General features: G+C 45.8%; 1 protein-coding gene across 4 annotated transcripts in view; it reads left to right on the top strand.

Annotated features, from left to right (window-relative positions):
• Positions 1-20047, top strand: part of PLCH2 (phospholipase C eta 2) — a 595308-nt gene that overhangs the window by 319794 nt on the left and 255467 nt on the right. The window lies entirely within an intron of this gene.

Raw genomic sequence — 20047 nt, 5'->3', positions numbered from 1 at the left:
TAATGAAACATTACAATATGTGTGTTGTAAAGCTGCAAAATCTCTTCTGATAATCTCTCTATTTGGCACATTTATCCATTGGGATGGGGTTGTCGCAGTGATCTGGAAACCGGGCATATTCAGTTATCATTCCTTTATCGATATACTCTGTAATGTGAACAAAAAGAACACTTTTTTAGCTTTTCCTTCGTTAATTACACACTAAAAGCAAAGCCAATAACTGACCAGGTGCAATCAATTTTCTTAGAGGTCACATAATTCATTAAATGAAATCCAATTCCGTTCAATTAGTGCCTCTATTGATTTTCAAAAATTGCATACACCTCTTTGCAAGAGGACCCACAGTTCGCTAATGTATTTCTATACAATTGCTTAATTAGAGTAAGAAAAAGTTTTTAAAAATGGCACCAATCAAAATGGGGAAAGATCTTAAGCTGGGTACACATTGGAATAATGGGCATTCATTCAGAAGGACTGCCCTTTTAACCAGATTCTGTGTACACACTAGAATGAAATTCATGGACAGAACAGTCATGTTTCGTCCTTAGTAAAGCCCCATACACACTATACACACTACAGGTTGAGTATCCCTTAGCCGAAATGTTGGGGACCACGACTATTCCGGATAAGGGATTTTTAATTTTTTGGGATTTTTTTTTAAACATACTTACCTGGTATCCCCGAATAGTCCCACAGCATCCCCCGGCATCCACGGCGGCCTTCAGGAGCTTCTTTAGCGGTCCCAGGGGTGCAATGTGCGAGTTTGCAGGTGCACCGTGACATCACTGGGGCACCCGCGCTCCCGTGCAATGCACTCCTGGGACCGCTGAAGAAGTTCTCGAAGGCCGCCGTGGACATCGGGGGACTTGGTAAGTATGAAAAAAGGGGCGGGAGGGGGCAGAACAACAAAAATTCTAAATATTCTACAATAAACCCACAGTTTTTGGACTATTTCAGATAAGAGATCTCCGGATACGGGAGACTACCTGTATAAGATTTTTAAAAGATGCCGTTTAGAAGGACCCTTCTGAGCTATATCATTCAAACAAATGTATAATTATCAATAATGATGCGCGCTTCCACACATTGTTAATGACTACTCCCTCGCTGGAACATACAGGTCAGTTTTCGCTATGCAGCCAAGAACCTGCATGTTCAGCGGCTGCGCGTGACATGTTTCGACCCCAGGCCGGTTTGTTAACTGGAGCCTGCACCGTTAATGAAATTGAGTGCACACTACACGTTTACTAAAAAGATATCGCTCAGAAGGGCTTTTGTGTAGTGGCTTAAAGGCCGGCTTAAAACTTATCAAGTTTATCGTAAAGAAGCAGAGAGAATATTCTCTATCAGATCATCGCCCACAATACTAAGCATCCCTGAGGTAATTACTAAGGAGGCCATCAAGAGATGTACAGCTTCTACCTAAGGCCGGCGATATCTGTGGTGTCTTTAGCAGAGAACAGGTTCTCAAGCACACTATCCATACTGTGACGCACGGAATCTTCTCTGCCTCCGGGATCCTATTGAAATTAATGTCTTTGTAATTATAAATGTTACACATTTCGTGGAGACTACCCATTAGCCTTGATGTTGAGGATCTACAATTAATTACACCTGTGACAAATTGTATGATAATAGGATGTGACATAAGTAACATCCTGTATGCTTTAAAATGGTTTTCCTATGTACAGTACAGTAGGTTTCTCTATATTTTTCATGTCTATGTTTTTATGCCCTATTTCATAGTTACCTACCCTCCTGCATTCTGCAGGAGACTCCCTGAAATAGCAGCAATCTCCCTCATTAGTCTAGCAATCTCCCTCATGTCACCTAGCCAATATTACACTGTTACATCATAGTTACCCCCCCCCCCCCCCTGCATTCTGCAGGAGACTCCCTGAAATAACAGCAATCTCCCTCTCTCCCTCATTAGTCTAGCAATCTCCCTCATGTCACCTAGCCCATATTACACTGTTACATTTTTGGAGAAAAAGGAATGAGAGACAGATACATTTACATTGAATCATAAGCGCCATTTCCCAGCACATTACCAAGTATAGTAGCTCTTACTAACTGCTTTGGGGCTCATCTACATTTGGATATAAGTCATTTTAAAAGATTCCTCTCAGACGTAGCAGTACACACCCACGCTTCTAGGTGCCACGTTCACAATCTCTTTCCACAATCTCTTCATATATGGAACTAGCCACGCCCCTTTGGGTGGAGCATGACACGCCCCCTCAGTGGGGCGCTGTGCAAAATTCTACTACCGACTATAATCTCCCTGAAACCAGTTTTCAAAAATAGGCAAGTATGCCCTATTTGGGCATGCAATAAATTGACGTTAGTCCGATAACATCTTTAAATTATTATTCAGTATGTTCGCCCTCCATATACTGCCCCACATGACAATTTATTTACCCCCTGGAAACATTTCTGGCATATTTTATTCATTAATCTCACTTATATCTTATAATATTTGAATACATTTGAAGATTTGCTACTTGTACAATTCTCCACATATCTGGGAGAGTTGTAGATCTGGGGAATACTCCTCAAAGCCTCATGGGTCTTTTCTTGGTTAAGATCCAGATAACAAACACAAAGCCTGCAAATGCTGTTGACTGAGTGCATTAATAATCCAGATTTTGCCTTGGGTGTTTGCAAAATGGATTGTTTCAGATATTTGTGCGGAAGATATGCACAAATAAGCACAGTGTGGAACTGTATCCCTACATTCACAAAGAAAAACTTTTGATGGATACATTTGTTTTAAATGAGCATTGTCTTATTTTCTAAACCCCGTAGACTTGTTTATTGCTACATCTTTAAAGTTTCATCTCATTCAAAATAACAGCTCATAAAAAATGTATGAATTTCATTCAAAAAGTTTTTAAAGGGCAACTCCTCTGGTCTCATGAATCATACACAGATATTATAGGAGGGTTCTATAGAACACAATCCATGATAATGCTGGTTTTCCTTTCCACTTGAAGCAGCAATGTAAAAAAAATATACAAATGTATCACTAAAGCGCACATATGCTAGGTACACACTAGAACGATCATGACCGTAAGACGATCGTACAATCTATTGGAGCACACAGTCTGCGTACGATCCGATCACAATCTCTATCCAGTTGAATGGATCTTTTACAGATCCTGACTGCCGCAGGTAGGATCTCCAAAATGACCAAACGACCAGCGCATCGGACAGTGGCGTAACTAAGTTGTGGGCACCCCCCGCCGTTAGGGGGGGGCTCCCCCCCCCCGCCGCCGCCCCGCCAAGCACCCCCAATCCCCCTCCACCCATGCAACCCCCCCCCCCAAATCCCCTGCAGCCTAACCTATCGCACTGGTCCCGGCGGCTCCGTTCTTCTTCTGCTGAGGACCACCACAAAATGGCCGCCCCCATACAGCAGACAGTTTCAGAGAACTGTGTGCTATATGGGGGCGGCCATTTTGTGGTGGTCCTCAGCAGAAGAACGGAGCCGCCAGGACCAGCGAGATAGGTAAGTCTGCGGGGGATTGGGGGGTGTAACTATAGCACCGCAGCCCCCGGCGCCCCCACATGCACAGCGCCCCCCCGCGGTGACGGGGGCTGCAGTGCTATAGTTATGCCGCTGGCATCGGATCGGAATTGGATCTAAAACATGCCAAAACATGCTCAATTTACATACAATCGGTCAAGATTGCATCGAAATTGGGGGAATTGAGGCCAAGTCATTCTGGTGCGTACCCTACGTACAGTAAGGGAGCCCTTTGGTGACAACGGTGTAACAGGTCGGCAGTGTGGTCTGTCTTAGCTCCTCCCCTAAGATGGTGATGTCATGCCTAGGGGGCAGGGCTGCCAGCTCTGAGAAGTAAAGCTCTAGGCAGCTACACAGGTTACAGGGGGCCTTCCCAGGGCATGCAGTCCTTAGGTCGACAGTGTCTAGGTGGCCAATCATTAGGTCAACCACTATTGGTCTACAGGCAGTAGGTCAACACATGAAAAAGGTCAACATGCATTAGGTGGACAGGGTCAAAAGGTTGACATGGTCAAAGGGTAGGGATAAACAAAAGGTCTACATGATTTTTGTGTTTTCTCTACCATCCCATTGGATAGAGGGGGAATATAATAGTGCCTGAAGCATGACGAGCGCAGTGAGCCATGCATGCGGGCGCGGCACACTTATACGGTGCCCATGTCGACCTACGTTGGCATAGACACTCCAAAAAACCACACAAAACAGTTGACCTTTTTCATGTTGACCTTTTGCTTGACCTTTTGACCCTGTTGACCCAATGCATGTTGACCTTCGACACACGAAAAATGGAGGGAGCTATTCCAAGAGCCATGCAAACCATATGCAGGTGCCAAAGGGTAAGAACGGTGTCACCTCAGGATTCCTGGGGTTATTCTAATTCAATCTGTCCCCCTTGCATTTTTATGCACCCGCATCGCTCGCACACAGAAGTCTGCGGAGGGGCGTGGGGAGGCGGGCCGGAGAATTTCTTGCTTATGGGAACGCCCACTGTTTCATGGTGGGCGTTCCCATGGTGATTCCCCGATGATGCGGGTGCAGGCAGCTGATGTCCTCACACAGGGCGCCCGCAGATGAGAGACAACGTAGAGGTGTCGCAAATCTGCGAGCACTGAAGAAATCTTTGGATGGTGGGTGACCATGAAATGACCCCCCCCCCCGCACCCAAGACTGTGCATGGACGATTAGGCAAATCATCCATTCACATGCCTGCGGGGGTTTGAGCCGGGTGGTCAGTCTTGGGGACTCAAAAGGCTGTGAAATTCGCAGCTTTGTGAGTCAACCAGAATAAGGACCTCTGTGCCCTGTGCAGCACTGATCTCATAGCCCCTGAGAGCCTCTCTACTACTGATATACTGATATATGGTCACTGTCGGCGTCCCTGCAGTGCTGGAGCGCGCAGGGGTGTCCGTGCCGCGGGGGTACCTGCGGCGGTGTCACTGTATAAAGCTGCTGGCGGCAGCGGGGTCCCTGCAGTGAATAGAGAATAACTAGCGCTATGCGCGCGACGGCGTGGGAAGCGCTTCTGATTTTGAAAACACTTGCCGCGCGCTGATTGGCTCAGCCAATCAGCATGCGGCAAGTGGTTTCAAACCCAGAAGCGCTTCCCGCGCCATCGTGCGCATAGTACTAGTTATTCTCTATTCACTGCAGGGACCCCGCTGCCGCCAGCAGCTTTATACAGTGACAGCCGCAGCGCCGCAGGTACCCCCGCGGCACGGACACCCCTGCCCGCTCCAGCACTGCAGGGACGCCGACAGCTATATGCTGGGGGTGAGGGTCGAACTGCCGCCCTCCAGGTGCCGGCGCCCTAGGCAAATGCCTAGAGCTGCCTAGTGATGGCGCCGGCCCTGACAGAACATTAACAGTACTATGTATAAGAAGAGGAAATAATACTGAACTCCTGTATAGAACACTACAATGTGCAGTATGTTGCGGTCGTACTGTATACATGATCTACATCGCTGCAGTATTTTCCATCTGAACAACGGCCAGAGTTTTACTTCCTAATTTTGTTCTGACAAAGGTTTATTTCAGGGCTTTGAGCGTTGTTCTCTAAAGCTGGAGATTAGGCGTGAAGTCAGGAATAGTGGATTTGTAGAAATTGCTTCAGACGCTGTAAGAAGGAATCTGGCGACAATCATATAATTGGCTCGCATAACAAATCTTATTTTTTGTTCTGATCCCTAATTAGCATTTCACCATATGGTTGTCTAAACTCATTTATGTACGACCAACTAGAACACAGCAGCAAATATTTCCCATTGGGGTAACGCTTATTAGACTCCATTTAAGCTTTTCTATTCATTAGCATATATCCAAGTGCTACCGTTCCCTGGTACTAATGTGCATGGATCAGGCATTACTCAGATGGTAGATGGTATAAATACACACAAACATGATTTACAGAAGCCATGCCATGGTTATTTTATAGGGATTACTAGTAAACCCGCTCAAACCTAATGCTTCGAAAGCTAGTAGTAGTTTCAATTGCTGCCAACAGATGGCAGTGTTTCCTAGACACTAGACATACGTATATATTATAGATATGCAAGACATACACAGTGTGCAGACTAAAATAAATAATATATTTTGGGTGATATCCAATAATGCTAAATCTAAGAGTATTGATACTACAGTATATAAAGGGGCCTGGCAGCTACATGTGTTCTGTAGACCGCCTATTACTCTCCAGGTCAAGTACCGTTTCCAATTTGCATCACGGCTCATTCTACGCGTCACTTGGTTTTGGTAGCAAAGTGTTAAATATTCCTGGTACAAAACAAGAATCTCTTCCAAATGGATGTCGCAATGTTAAATTGCCTGATATCACACATGGTAGAGTTGAGTCACATTACCGTAAATCTCTGTCATTTTCTGTGCAGAAATACAAGTGCACCTGATACCTGAAAAAGTAAATGGAACTGAAGAGTGTGACAGAGCCCACTAGAGGTTAATTAATGCAAGAGAACTTGGAGAGCAGATACCTGTGAAATGGGTTATTAACATAGCAGCGATTGCACTGATGTGAGTGTCAGAGATGATTAATAGCTACACTGACTTCCCTGGCTTGCTGCAGAAGAAAGCATGGCCCTAGCACACTTACAGCAGGGAGGCAATGGACAGTTCCTGGGCTGCACTTCCCATTAATATTGCATGGATTTAGATAACACTGAAATACGTTCCGGCTATTATTAGACTGTAATACATTTGAACACTTCTACATGTCGCGGACGAAAGACTTGCTGCTGCTAGAGCAAGCAGGAGATAAATGGTCACATTTCCATTCAATGCCTTCACAGGTTATATATAACTGTACACGTCCACATGTGTGTAACTGTAACATGTCGTCTACTGTAGATACAAGGAGTAAATCAGTGGACTTCTGCTTTTGTAAAGCTGTCGAACGGCATTAACTTTGGAATAACAGAGAACATTTGGCTGGGGAACTTGGAATTAAGTAGCTCCACAGCAAGACTGGGTTTAGGTGACACATTTATTATTTCTGTAAACTTGACTGAAGAAGTCTCCCCAGCCCCATGATCAGCCTGCACTATCTATTATTCAGACATTAAAATCTACATACAGTGTATGGAACACAATTCGGTACTTGTTTCCTAGCACGGCACCCATCAGGGTGCTTGTACAATTAAAAACCGCATTGCATCGCATCATATGCGGCTATATGGATGCGATCAGATGCCCTACGATGGACATCGGGGGCGCCGTGCTAGGAAACAAGTACCCACAATTCTTTGGAGCAAATGGCACAAAACTATGTATGGGAATTCATTCTGAGAATGTAGCACAGGTCTAGCTGAGCATCACAATTGACAAACTAAAGGTGCCCACACACTAGAAAGATCTGTCGTTCCAGCCGATCCACCCGAATACCCCAAACGCATCCAAATGCACTCCAACTCACAAACACCCGAGCACCTGAACACACCCAAATACCCAAGCGTCTAAACACGTCCAAGCACCCAAACATACACAATCATTGTCTTAACCTCGACACTAACCACGGTAGTCCCCTTATCTCACCAGTTTCTATTTACACCGCGGCAGCTCATGGACCATGTAGGGAAATGAAAGCTGGCTGGTTCGTTGGTTCAGTGTGCCCCATACGAGAGACAGCAACGGGTTGTCAGGGGTTGGACAAATCCAATCCAAAATGTATCAATGAGTAATGAGTGCACCTGTCGGGTGACCTGGAATACTGGAATTTGTGGTGTCCTGTAGACCGAGTTTGAGAACCTCTGCGCCTCGTACAATATATATAACATTTATACATTAATAATATTAGACCCAGATTTAAATGTTTATAAAATATAATTTCAAAATGTGAATCTTTAACCTGCTTTGTAAATTGACGTGTTATGCAGTATCATCAACACCAACAACTGCTGGTGCTTTTGGGTCTATCAAGCCTTACGCCCAATGCTGGAACAGCTGGAAGATGAATTACAGGAAATTGTACTTTCATAGACGAAATCAATTTAAACACACAACACAAACTTCTTTTATTCCCACAGTTTCTGCACTGACAGACATCACACGCACAGTCCGTGGCACTGATTGTGATGTACATAGAGTTCATGTAATAGAAAGCTTAGACAGGCATCTAGTATACACCTATATTGAGATGTCTTCTTCCTTAACAGCTCGTCTCGGATTAATGAAAACGCTAGCTGTGTTTTCTTTTTAACTTGCTACATCCTGATTTCAGGCATAATTGAACAAAAATGTAATCTGTGCTCATGGCTTTCAGTAATTAACTGGGGCAGAATACACCGGGTTTAAGTAACCAGTTTCTTATAGTTCATTCCTTGCTCTGACAGCTGAGGAACCTTTTTGGGAATGATTAATGGCAACCAATTAATTCCATCAGGTAGACACCGCTTACTGCATGTGCGGATTCGCAAAACCTTTTTTTTCATCTGCAACTAGAACATTTAGAAAGAAATTTCACCTTCCTTTGTTTATGGAATACCCGAAAGTCACATATATAGTATTATATATTATGTATATATAGTAGTAGAGATATATAGCGTGCGCCTACAATTGTGCCACCACCAACAAACACTTCTTAAGTGGTAATACAATAATTCATTTGTTGTAAAAACAATTTATTTTAATAAAATTTGACATAATTAAAACACAAATCCTTTTGCAGCAGATGGTGGCCGGATAATTCGAAATTTCATACAACCGTAGAGTAATTATCAAACAAAAAACCAACGCGTTTCGTCATTTCGACTTCATCAGGGGTTGTAAATCAAAAACTCTGAGTATGAGAAATTAATCGGTCGAAAGAATATTCTTTCTACTTGGATTCCTTTTAATGATAAGGATTCGCTTGAATCCAATAAACGTAACAGCGGGATATACCTCTGTGTGAATACTATGGCAAAACGTTTAAGGCTTGAACAATGATGATTGATCAGAATCGCTAGTCCAAGACTTCCAATCCTCACCACAGCTGCGAGTGATTATATATATATATATAGACTGTAGGGCCCAATTCAAAACTCCAGTTTTTGGAGCCCATCAAGCAGGTAAACGCCACCCCACGCTGCCCTGCACATGTGCACATCTGCGAATGCGCTCACAGCAGTGCACACGAGGAGAACACCATTCGCAATCACTCAATGGTTTTTCTTCTCTGTTCATAAGAAAGTCTAGACTCAGTCGGCAAAGGCTGTGGGGCGAAGATGACGTCAGCTGGCCTCCCTCCCGATGGCCGGGGAACCTTTGTGTTTTCTGGGGCACTCCCAGAAATGCTGCATTACTGCCGCCAAACTGTCACAGGGTGTGTCAATCACCCTGCGAACAGCCATTGTCTGCGCACTGCAGAACGATAATCGCTCAAGCGACTGGGTCTGAATCAGGCCCATAGCACATTTATATTTATGTACTCCCTGCCAGAGTGTAATCTCGCTCTTTGCAAGCCTGTGAATGGTTAGCTTTCGAGATTTATCGGGGAACATTCATACATACATACACATGTGCGCACAGCACCTCCCAGGCTCCCAGTACCTGTTCCCCCTCCGCCCGGCCAGCACTGAAGAAGCAACAGCAGGTGAGCCGCCCCCCCCCCCCCCCCGGGCGTACATACTGACGCCGTAACCCCACCCCCCGCGCTCCCGGCCCAGATTAGAGACCCTATCCACCCCTGTGTGTCCATGTCGACTGTGTTCACATCTAGGTAAAAAAAAACAGTGAGAAACCCCATGTCGACCTTTTGACTGTTGACTTTTCCCATGTCGACCTAATGGTGTCGACCAAATAACTGTCGACCATCATGCTGTAGACCAAATGATCCCAACCCGCCTGTTTTCATTGCAGCTGCTGAGCGAGTCCAGGGCTACGCAGCGCCTGCGATGATTTGTGCCCAGTGGAAAAGCCATTCGATGGCGTACCTGTTATGATGGGTTTTGAATATATTCGCTCCGATGCAAGCACAGTGATTCATAAGGCGGGACGGAATCTTTAGTGAACAATGGTCGTGCGAATTGGTGATCAGGTCTGAATCGAGCCCTATAAACGCTGCATTCCTGTCAACCAGAATTCCCAGGATGACAAGATATTATTTGTTCTTCTATACAAATGTCCCTGCAGTTACAGCCGCCATGTGGTATTTCTGTTCCTTGTGAGTGGAGAAACAAGATTCAGGCAATTCTATACAATCTAATGTTATTGCAGCGTTACTGCCGTCAGTGTTATGAATACTTCACATACATTTCTAATTTAAATCATGATGGTTATTTAATACCATATTGCAAATAAGAACAATGAGCTGGTACCCAAAGCAACACAGGAGACTTTAGCAGCATAGTGTACCCACACTGCTGGAACCTAATATTTTACTGGTTGCTACATTGTAGATAAGAGGGACTATTTGCACTGGGTTATCAACAATTACCCATAGTATCTCAACTAAAATAATGTGCAAGTAGTGAAGTGACCTCCTAAAATGTCCCGATTTACCAGGAACAGTCCCTTTTTGGGGGGACTATTCTGCCCGCGACTGGCAGTGAGGGGGGCAGTTGGGAGTCCCCCCTTCGGACCTTCCTGCTGCTGAAAAGACGCCGTACGCATGCATGCTATTCAGCTTACCCAGTGCTAGCCACACACCCATAGTGCTGAAAAAGGGGGGGTGGCCTGTGACCATGGCATCCATGTGAGGCCATGCCCCTTTGACAGATGCCACACCCCCTATTAGGGTGTCTCCGCCGTGCAAGCATCTTGATTCTTAAATTGAAAATGTTGGGAGGTATGGTAAATATAGGAGCATAGAATATTTGGTAAATTCAGAGTACTGCATATGGTTTTCAGGGGTGTAGTATAGAACATCTACCGTGTCTTTATAGACAATCATTAGGTCGAACACTTACGGTTGACAAGGTCATAATATTGGCAGGTCAAAGGTAGAAAGTGTGTAAGGTTGATAGATGTCAAAGGTCAATATGACAATGGTCATGGCAAAAAAGTTTTCCTTAGTTTTTATCTGTGTCATTTTGTTAGAGAATTGTGTAATACGGCCTACACACATGCCGATATTAAGGCATTTTCTAAGCGATTTTGCTTAGTTTTGCAAAGTCGCTTAGCAAATGCCCTCACATCGGTGTATGTGTGGGGGCTGTATCAGCATCCGTGCGCGTCCCCGCGCGTCTTTATCGGTGGCCGAGATTGATGGACAGTGTCCATCAATATCGGCATCGGCAGTGTTCTCCCACCGGAGAACACTGGCGCTGTCCGCTCGCTTAGCACACAGAGCTGACAGCTCGCTCTGTGTGTGGGCTGTCAGCTCTGTGTGCTAGGCGATAGCGGCGCAGAACAGCCCGACCTAGCATAGCTAGGTAGCCCTGCACACATCGACATGTGTGTAGGGCCCATTTGACCCCTTGAGCCTAGGGAGGGTCTTCTGTCTGTAACAGACACCCACGGTTCTCTAGACTCGCACACCGGCACTTACAGTAGCTGGCTACCCAGTCTTACACCACCATCAGTGGGGGCTTACACGATTGCCTGGAGACCACACATGATTGGCTGAAGAGTAGAGGCCTGAACTGGAACACAGGTTTAGAAAGAAAAGGAATTCTGGATGTAAGCAACATGTTGACCTTTTCCATGTCAACCTAATGCTTGTGCCAAACTAATGCATGTCTACCTATTTCATATGCCGACACAGTGACTGATGACCTATAGTGGTCGACCAATGACTATCGTCCTAAGTTCTGTTGACCGTATGACCCATACCCCATTTGCCCCACCTACAGTGCACATGGTTTTGCCCATTTTGAGATCAAATTTGCCCTGCAATCAGAACTGAATTAGGCCCATCGTTCAGTCGCTGGTGATATACAGATGGAGCTCCTGCCATCCTTGGCTGGGGCTCGCCAGACCCTCCCCGCTGGCGAGCGCTGGCGGCAGGGGCTTCACTGAACTGTGTGTGAGACGCACGCACGTCCCAGTCTCTTGGCGGGGACCCTGCGTGTCCCTGCTCATCTCTGCTTCAGGGAGATGGGCAGGGTTAGGGGGGCGCTCGGGGCGGCGAGGGCGACGGGCGGTGACGGCGGGGCAGGCAGCAGGGACCGGAGGCAGGCTCCGTTGCCCAGGGGGCGCGCAAGCGTCTCGTGCACATTCTCCCCCTGGCGGGGGTGGGCATTAGAAATGCCAGCCCTGCAAAGATGAAGCCAGCCCCATCTGTAGTCAGATTACACAGACAATTGGGGGGGGGGGGGGGTCCTTTACCAATGCGTAGAACCACATTCAGCTAGGTGTTTTTTTTAAAGATATCGTTCAGAAGGGCCCTAAGAATAGACGTAACTGCAGCATACTATATAGAGTACACATAGGTGAATTATCTGCTAGACACTTTGAGAAGCAGAAAATGGCCAGCAAAGCATGTGGGTCCCTGCGGAGTTCATACATGAAGTGACTCAATCAACTGATAAAGAGAAAATCCTGGAGCGCTTCTGGAGACGTCAGTCCGGATATGCAAATTACATCAGCGCTTTGAATAATTCAACAGTAAAGCTGTGGTTGGGGCTGTAGGCATGTGTCAGTCAAGTGTAATACTCGGAATTAGCACTAGCCGAGACACTTTGTTGCTGTGTTTGCAGAACACTGGAACAGCAGAGTAAATAAATACCCAAAGGTTTGACTTTAATGTGATTATTTTTATCAAATTGACTTTGCATTGACTTTCTGGTTCTTCAAGATGTAGTTATCAAATACAGACAGATGGAAATAATAATATATTCCATTAAATGGACAGTGCTTCAAGGTGCATCATGTGCAGAATTAAAGTCATGTTACTTAACTGTTACTAGTTCCAAAGGTTTGCCCACATTACAGGGTTGTGCTGCAATTCAGTCCAGGAGCTGTAAATTGAGGGGAACTAATAAAGGGCTACTGCATATGTATATGCAAATGTTTGTACAAGGGATTTAGGTTAAGTAGCGCTATACCCTGGGCGTTTCTTTATCAGCATTAGAATTCTCGCAAATAATCCTATTAAATGTAAATGTGTAATGTCCCTCCGGGGCTGTCTCTACACTGCTGGTCTGTGCAGACAGGTGGCTTTGCATGATGGGTGGTTCGGAGAAAGTCAAAGCATTCCTACAGTCTATTCCCCACTTTCTGACTGCCTGTAGATGTAAGAAGCCAAAACAGAATTGTATACTTTTCCAAATATATTACACAGACCTGTGCGGAGGTGTGAGTATATTCTGGCATAATGCCAGAGTCTTACGCTGACAGCGAGGAGGGGGCACACAATGGAAGCTGTGCCTGGGCCCTCTTCTCTCTTAAAACACCCCTGGTTATCGGCGGCTTCCAATAATGGACCCTAGTGTTTGCACAAGATCATTTAGATAGCGTGCAGTGCTCCCATGATATTATAGTCACCCCTATGGCAAACGGTGCTGCGCAGCTGCAGACAGAAAAGGCCACTGCACCATTTTCCCTGTGATTTGTGTATTTGCAGTAAATATGTCTCCTGGAGCAAAGCGCATTCCCAGAAAAAAAAGTTTATTGCACTGTCAGGGGTGGGGAGATGTGCGTGTGTGTGTGTGGGGGGGGGCAGGGTTGATGCATGGAGCATACACACAGGTCAGTGGCGTAACTATAGCCCACAGACATGAAGAAGCTGTTTAAGTGTGGGCGCCGGGGGTCTGCGGGGCTGTCATGCGCTGCACTGCTGCTGTGGCTCCTCTGTTCGCCACCGCCTACGGGTCCGGCAGATCTACTTGTCTCTTGTCTGCGGTCCCGGGCGGCTCTCCTCCATGCAGGCTTGTAAATGAAAATGACCCTCAAAAAATGGCCGCCCCCTTACAGCAGACACATTTTGAGGATGCTAGAGAGGGCAGCCATTTTTTGAGGGTCATTTTCATTAATAAGCCTGCATGGAGGAGAGCCGCCCGGGACCGCAGACAAGAGACAAGTAGATCTGCGGGTCCTGGCGACGGCGGTGAGCAGATGGGTAAGTAGCGAAGTTGGGGACGGGCTTTATTTTAAGGGGAGGGGGCGCCCAAAACATAGTTATGACACAGGACCTCACCTCTCTTATACTGCCACTGAATACAACACACTGATTTGCAAGGAACTTACGTTCGCACGGGGACTGATGTTTTGCTTATGCGCAGCCACAGATTTGCACCCAAGGCTGCGGCCTGGGGCATGGGGCAGTGGTGGATAGTTTGCGTCCATGGGAACGGCCAGCGTTCCATGGACGTGGGCAACGGGGGCGGGCAGGTGACATTACCAGATGTCAGCTGCCCGCCCACTTCCTTCTGAATGCCCATGCACGTCTAAGGTTACCTCAGAGTAATCGTAGATGTGTGTGGGCCTTCCACATCATTCGATGGTCGGCATAGCCTGCAAATGGATGTTAATGTTAAACATCCAAAGGTGCACTGTGCTGTGGTATTTTATTTGCTATGTTATGGCTGCCATTGTCATCATAACCAGTGAACACATTACATGGGAGGCATAAGAAAAATGATGTGTATTCTTGACATAAATTGTCTCTTTCCACATTTTCAGCCCAAATGATTGTAGAGCCGCTCTGTGCGATACCCAGGGGGAGAAGACTCACCTGCCGGATGAGAAGCATTTGAAGGCCTTGATTGTTAGTGAATTGGATCCCTATTCCTGGGAGACATAAATGACTCTCAATTAATTAATATTTTGTATAAGAAATGTTTAACCAAATATGAAATAAGAGTTGCTTGTCTTTGTGTAATGATTGACTCTGTGCTGCCTGGAAGACTCTCAAAATGCTCTAGTTAATTAAAGATTACAGTGGCCCAGATGGGGGATTTAATCTACCAGAGTTTTATTTCAGTACAGTTTTAAATTAAAAAGATAACATTCAGGTTAGTGGATTCTCATAGCAATCTCAGTCATTGTGAGCACAGGAGCTGCAGAACCAAGGCTCATTTTCGGAATAGATATTTTCACACGGAAGGATTGTGGTTTTTTTTCTTGAGAAATAACTAACCATTTTTTGTCCAATTGCAAAATATAAAGATTTAGCGGATAACCGGTACCTTTTTCCATTGTAAAATAAATGGGTATTTTTGTTATTGTATGTACCTGGTAATCTTTATTTTTTTTTTTTTACGCAATCAGTGTTTATTATGATAAAACAACTTACATACATTGTAGTATAAACATTTTCATTTTCGTTATCATTTTCATTTGGACTACATAGAGTGCTTAGAAATATCAAAGTTAAGTAGCATGTAGTCCATATTTTAATCGTTAGCAATTATCTGTATTAAGATTTTTAACCTGAAAAAGTAACACACTCTAGTGTAAATAAAAAAAAACACATTAAACAGGAAAGTAATATAGTAATAGAAAGGAGTGAGGAGAGGGAGGGAGGGATGATGGGGAGGTGGGGTATCGGGGAAAGGCAGATCTCTGCCAGCGTCGTTCATGGTTGTGGGGCAAGTGTCAACGGGGGGGTACCAGCATATGATGCATATTCATGGCTTTCTTTAAAGTTGAGCCAGGGAGACCAGGTGGTAGTAAAGGTATTCGAGGGGAGTTTGGAGGAAGAGGAGGTTGTGAGATCTTCCATAAGCATATATCGGTCTATCCTAAGGAACCAGTGAGAGATTGGGGGTTGTGTTTGGGTTCTCCAGAAACAGGGGATAATTGCTCTTGCTGCGTTCATTAAATGTCGGAGGAGAGATTTCTTAAACACTGATATGGGGATCTCCATATAGTTGAGCAACCAAAACTCGGGGGTGTGTGGTAAAGGGGTACCAGTAATTTGTATAGATAGCCTCCTGATTGTCGTCCAATAATCAGACAGTTCGGGGCATTGCCACCAGATGTGTAGTGGGGAGCCTTGAGCTTGTTGGCATCTCCAACATGTGTCGGGGATGGTAGGGAACATCCGGTGAACTTGCACCGGACATCTGTACCACCTTGAGAGGATCTTGTATTGGGTCTCGAGGATCTGGGTCGAGGACGAGCTGGCAAATGTATATTGGAATATAGTGGGCCACTGGTCGTCCGGTATGGCGGTCGCTAATTCCAACTGCCATGCTTTAACAAAGGGGGGTAATTCAGGCAACAGGGCTTCTGCGCATATTTGGTAAATTACAGATACCAGGTGTTTAGGTGGAGCGTCATCTAAGCATATTTGTTCGAATCTGGTTGGAATCCCTCTGGGTGGAGAAGTATGTGAAGGTTGGATGTAGTGTCGGAATTGTAGGAACGCCCAGAACGAACTTGTGGGGATGGAGTACTTCAGTTGAAGGTCGGAGAAGGGACGAAGGCCGGAGTTTGATAATAAATGGGCGACGCGGGAAATTCCAGCTACGGGCCAGGTCGTCAGGGATGGGGCTGCGAGGCCGGCTGGGAAGTCTGGATTTCCGAAGAGGGGTGTGGGAAGGGAGAGTCCAGGACTAAAAAGTGAGTGAGGTTTGAGTTTATGCCAGCATTTCAGAGTGGGGCTCAATGTAGGGTGTGGTGTTCGGGGCATGGTGATGGTCCAGGGAAGTATATGCACTGGTAGTCCAGTTGTATAGTTTAAGATGTGGATCCATTGTTTAGTGGAGGGGGTTCTGGACATCTCCACTATTCTCGCTCCATGCACTGCATAATAGTAGTGTAGGAACTGAGGGAGTTGCAGTCCTCCTCTTGCTCTGCTATTGACTATAGTCGCCTGGGAGAGACGGGCTTTGCTGGTTCCCCAGATAAATTTCCCTATTAGACTCTGCAGAGATTTGAAGTATGAGGTAGGAATTGAAATCGGTAGGGTCTGGAGAAGGTATAGCACTTTAGGAAGTATATTCATTTTTACTGTATTAATCCTGCCAAACCAATCTTTATTTTTTACTTTCTCAAATACCTCATGTAATCTGTAGTGTTGTAAACTGTCACTTTCCAGCGCCTGACAGTAAATAATGTTTATGTTTGATCTAAAACCAATTTCTATATCTGGTGCATAGTACATACTGTATGTTATCGCCATGACTCAAATGTACAGGATATATAGTAGAATTTAACGTTACCGGTTACTTTCCGTACTGTAACACATTGTAATAAGTAATTACTCATGGCATATTAGTTATCTGGTCTATAGTGAATACACTAGGTTTAAGATACAGTATAATGGGTACTTGTTTCCTATCTGGGCGCCCGCTAAGTTAATTGCGCACCATGCTATTCTCCGTAGAGAAATCGGATCGCATCGCATCGTACACATACACGATATTGAACGATGCGATGCGATGCGATGCGATGCGATCCGATTCGATTTCCCATAGGAAACAATGTTAAATGGCTCAATTTAGCCAAATTATCATTGGAACAATAGTAAATGGGCCAAAAACACCCCTGAACATTGAAATGTCCCCCCAAAAGTAGTTGACGCCACCCCGCCATGAACGTGAACCCGAAGCGTGGCGAGCGCAGCGAGCCCGCGAGGGGCGGCGGTACGCGTCCTCCGACCTTTTCATGCCCTACTATCCACGTCGGCGTGGAGTGAGAATAGAATAGTGTGGCGAGCGCAGCGAGCCACCGAGCCCGAAGCGTGGCGAGCGCAGCGAGCCCCGCGAGGGGACGCGGATACCTTCACAGGTAAACGCGTCCCTTCGCGGGCTTCCCGGGTGTCCGCGTCGCCATGGACACCTGGGAAGCCCGCGAGGGGACGCGTATAACTGTGAAGGTATCCGCGTCCCCTCGCGGGGCTCGCTGCGCTCGCCACGCTTCGGGCTCGGTGGCTCGCTGCGCTCGCCACACTATTCGATTCTCACTCCACGCCCTAGTGGATAGTAGGGCATGAAAAGGTCGGAGGACGCGTACCGCTGCCCCTCGCGGGCTCGCTGCGCTCGCCACGCTTTGGGTTCACGTTGATGGCGGGGTGGCGTCAACTACTTTTGGGGAGACATTTCAATGTTCAGGGGTGTTTTTGGCCCATTTACTATTGTTCCTATGAGAATTTGGCTAAATTGAGCCATTTCACATTGTTTCCTATGGGAAATCGAATCGGATCGCATCGCATCGCATCATTCAATATCGTGTATGTGTACGATGCGATGCGATCCGATTTCATTACGGTGCCGTACGTAGAAAACCTGGGCGCCCAGATAGGAAACAAGTACCGTATAATGGTTATATCAGTGGTTCCCAAACGGTTTGTTCTGTTACCCTGGGTTGGGTTGTGTAGTTTGTGAACCACTGGGATACCGTGTTGCTATATGGTGTTCCCATCATGGCCCTAAATGTGCAGAGTTTGAATATTCTCCCCGTAGTTGAGTGGGTTTGCTCCGGGTACTCTGATTTCCTCCCACATTACAAAAATATACTGGTAGGTTAATTATCTCCCAACAAACCAAAAAATCCTAGAATGTCTGTGTGTGCGTGTACATGTGGCAGGGAATATAGATTGAAAGCTCCACTGGGGCAGGGACTGATGTGAATGTTCAAGTCTTCTCTGTAAAGCGCTGCAGAATATGTGTGCGCTATATAAATAACTGGTAATAAATAAATAGATATGTGTGTTATTGGTTTTGAACCATTTCTACTTTTATATTTGTTAGTATACAGTGCATTTTTGCAAGAAGATTATTTGGTTGAAAATATTAATATTTACGAGAATAAAGAGATTAAAACGTTCCCCCCTGTTGCTACCTAATACTTGTCTACTCTCCTTGGATCCCAGAACATGAATCAGGAACTGTATTCTGAATAAAACATTTTTTTACTAATGGATAGAAGGCAGGATGTACTAACGGTGTACATCGTGACTGATTGATTTATTAAAATATGTGATTAGTATGACAATGGACAGCTTTCCTGTTAAGAGTTGTCCTTTGTTATGCACTTTGTTCCCTGGACTTCCAGGTGACCTGGGAGTCCAACTGCACATGTGCAGAAGAAATCGTCAACGTGGGGCATGCTGGGAGAAATGGAACAAGGCGCGATGCATTATGAAGCTATAGCTGCAATTACCGTCCACATCGGAGTCCCAGCATCGGGGCTTCAGTACATCTGCAAATGGAGTAAAAAAAAAAAACAGAACTACATTTCTGCTTTAGGGGTCCAGAAATGTTGTACTGGGCTCCTGTTGCCAGGAATGGAGGCCCTCTCGCCGTCGCCATCTAGAGGTGGCGTAAACTTTACAGCGGCAAACAGCTTCAATGTTAGTTTACCGCTGTCTGTTAAATACTCAAAGAAGGACCTACCCCTTTAATGATTGCTAACGTCATTATGCATTGTTGGTAAATGGGGTCCTGTATATTTAGCCTGCTTTGTGTATGGTGTATATTAAAACACAAAGGGGTGTATTCAATGCGACAGACAAGGGGGTTAAACAGCGGGGATCGCAAAAAACAAGGGATCCCCCACGCCGACCGCTCACGCTATTCAACGCACTGGGAAAATCCTCCCCGTCAGGGGACAGCGAGGATTTCCCCAAACAGCGAGGCTCACAGCTAATGCAGGGAGCCCACTGCACTTAACCATGAGCCTCGCTGTTTTAGCGGCCGTGCACGGCGTTTCCCCCTCGCTACAAAAACCGAGCAAGGGGGAAACGGCGTGTGCAGGGGGTCAGTGGAATACTGACCCTGCGAGCTGTCACAGCTCTCAAAAAGCACTGAATACACCCCATTGCAATCTGCCATGATTTATACTGTGCACTGAATATATTTAGCATCTTATATTGTTATCTGTTACAAGAACAATAGATCGCAATTTCCTCTTTTTTGGTCTCTCACTTTTTATTGATTGATTGGTACTTGTTTCCTAGCACGGCCACAATCGTATGGATCGTGTACCTTTAAGTTAAGGTACACGATCCATACGATGGACCCGATTTCCTTTGAAATCAGGTCCATTTGGCCGGCTAGGACAAAATATCGGGGGCATCGCGTCGGTCGGGACCGTTAACAATGGTCCCGACGCGACCGACGCGATGCCCCCGATTTCCCCATAGGCTTCAATGTTAAAAAATATTTTAACATTGAAATCGTGTCGGGAAAGGTAAAATATCGG

Source organism: Crinia signifera, chromosome 19, assembly GCF_055691185.1.
Source record: "Crinia signifera chromosome 19, ASM5569118v1, whole genome shotgun sequence".
Classification (NCBI taxonomy): domain Eukaryota; kingdom Metazoa; phylum Chordata; class Amphibia; order Anura; family Myobatrachidae; genus Crinia; species Crinia signifera.
The sequence above is the reverse complement of the archived record's forward strand: the minus strand, read 5'-3'. Positions and strand labels throughout refer to the sequence as shown.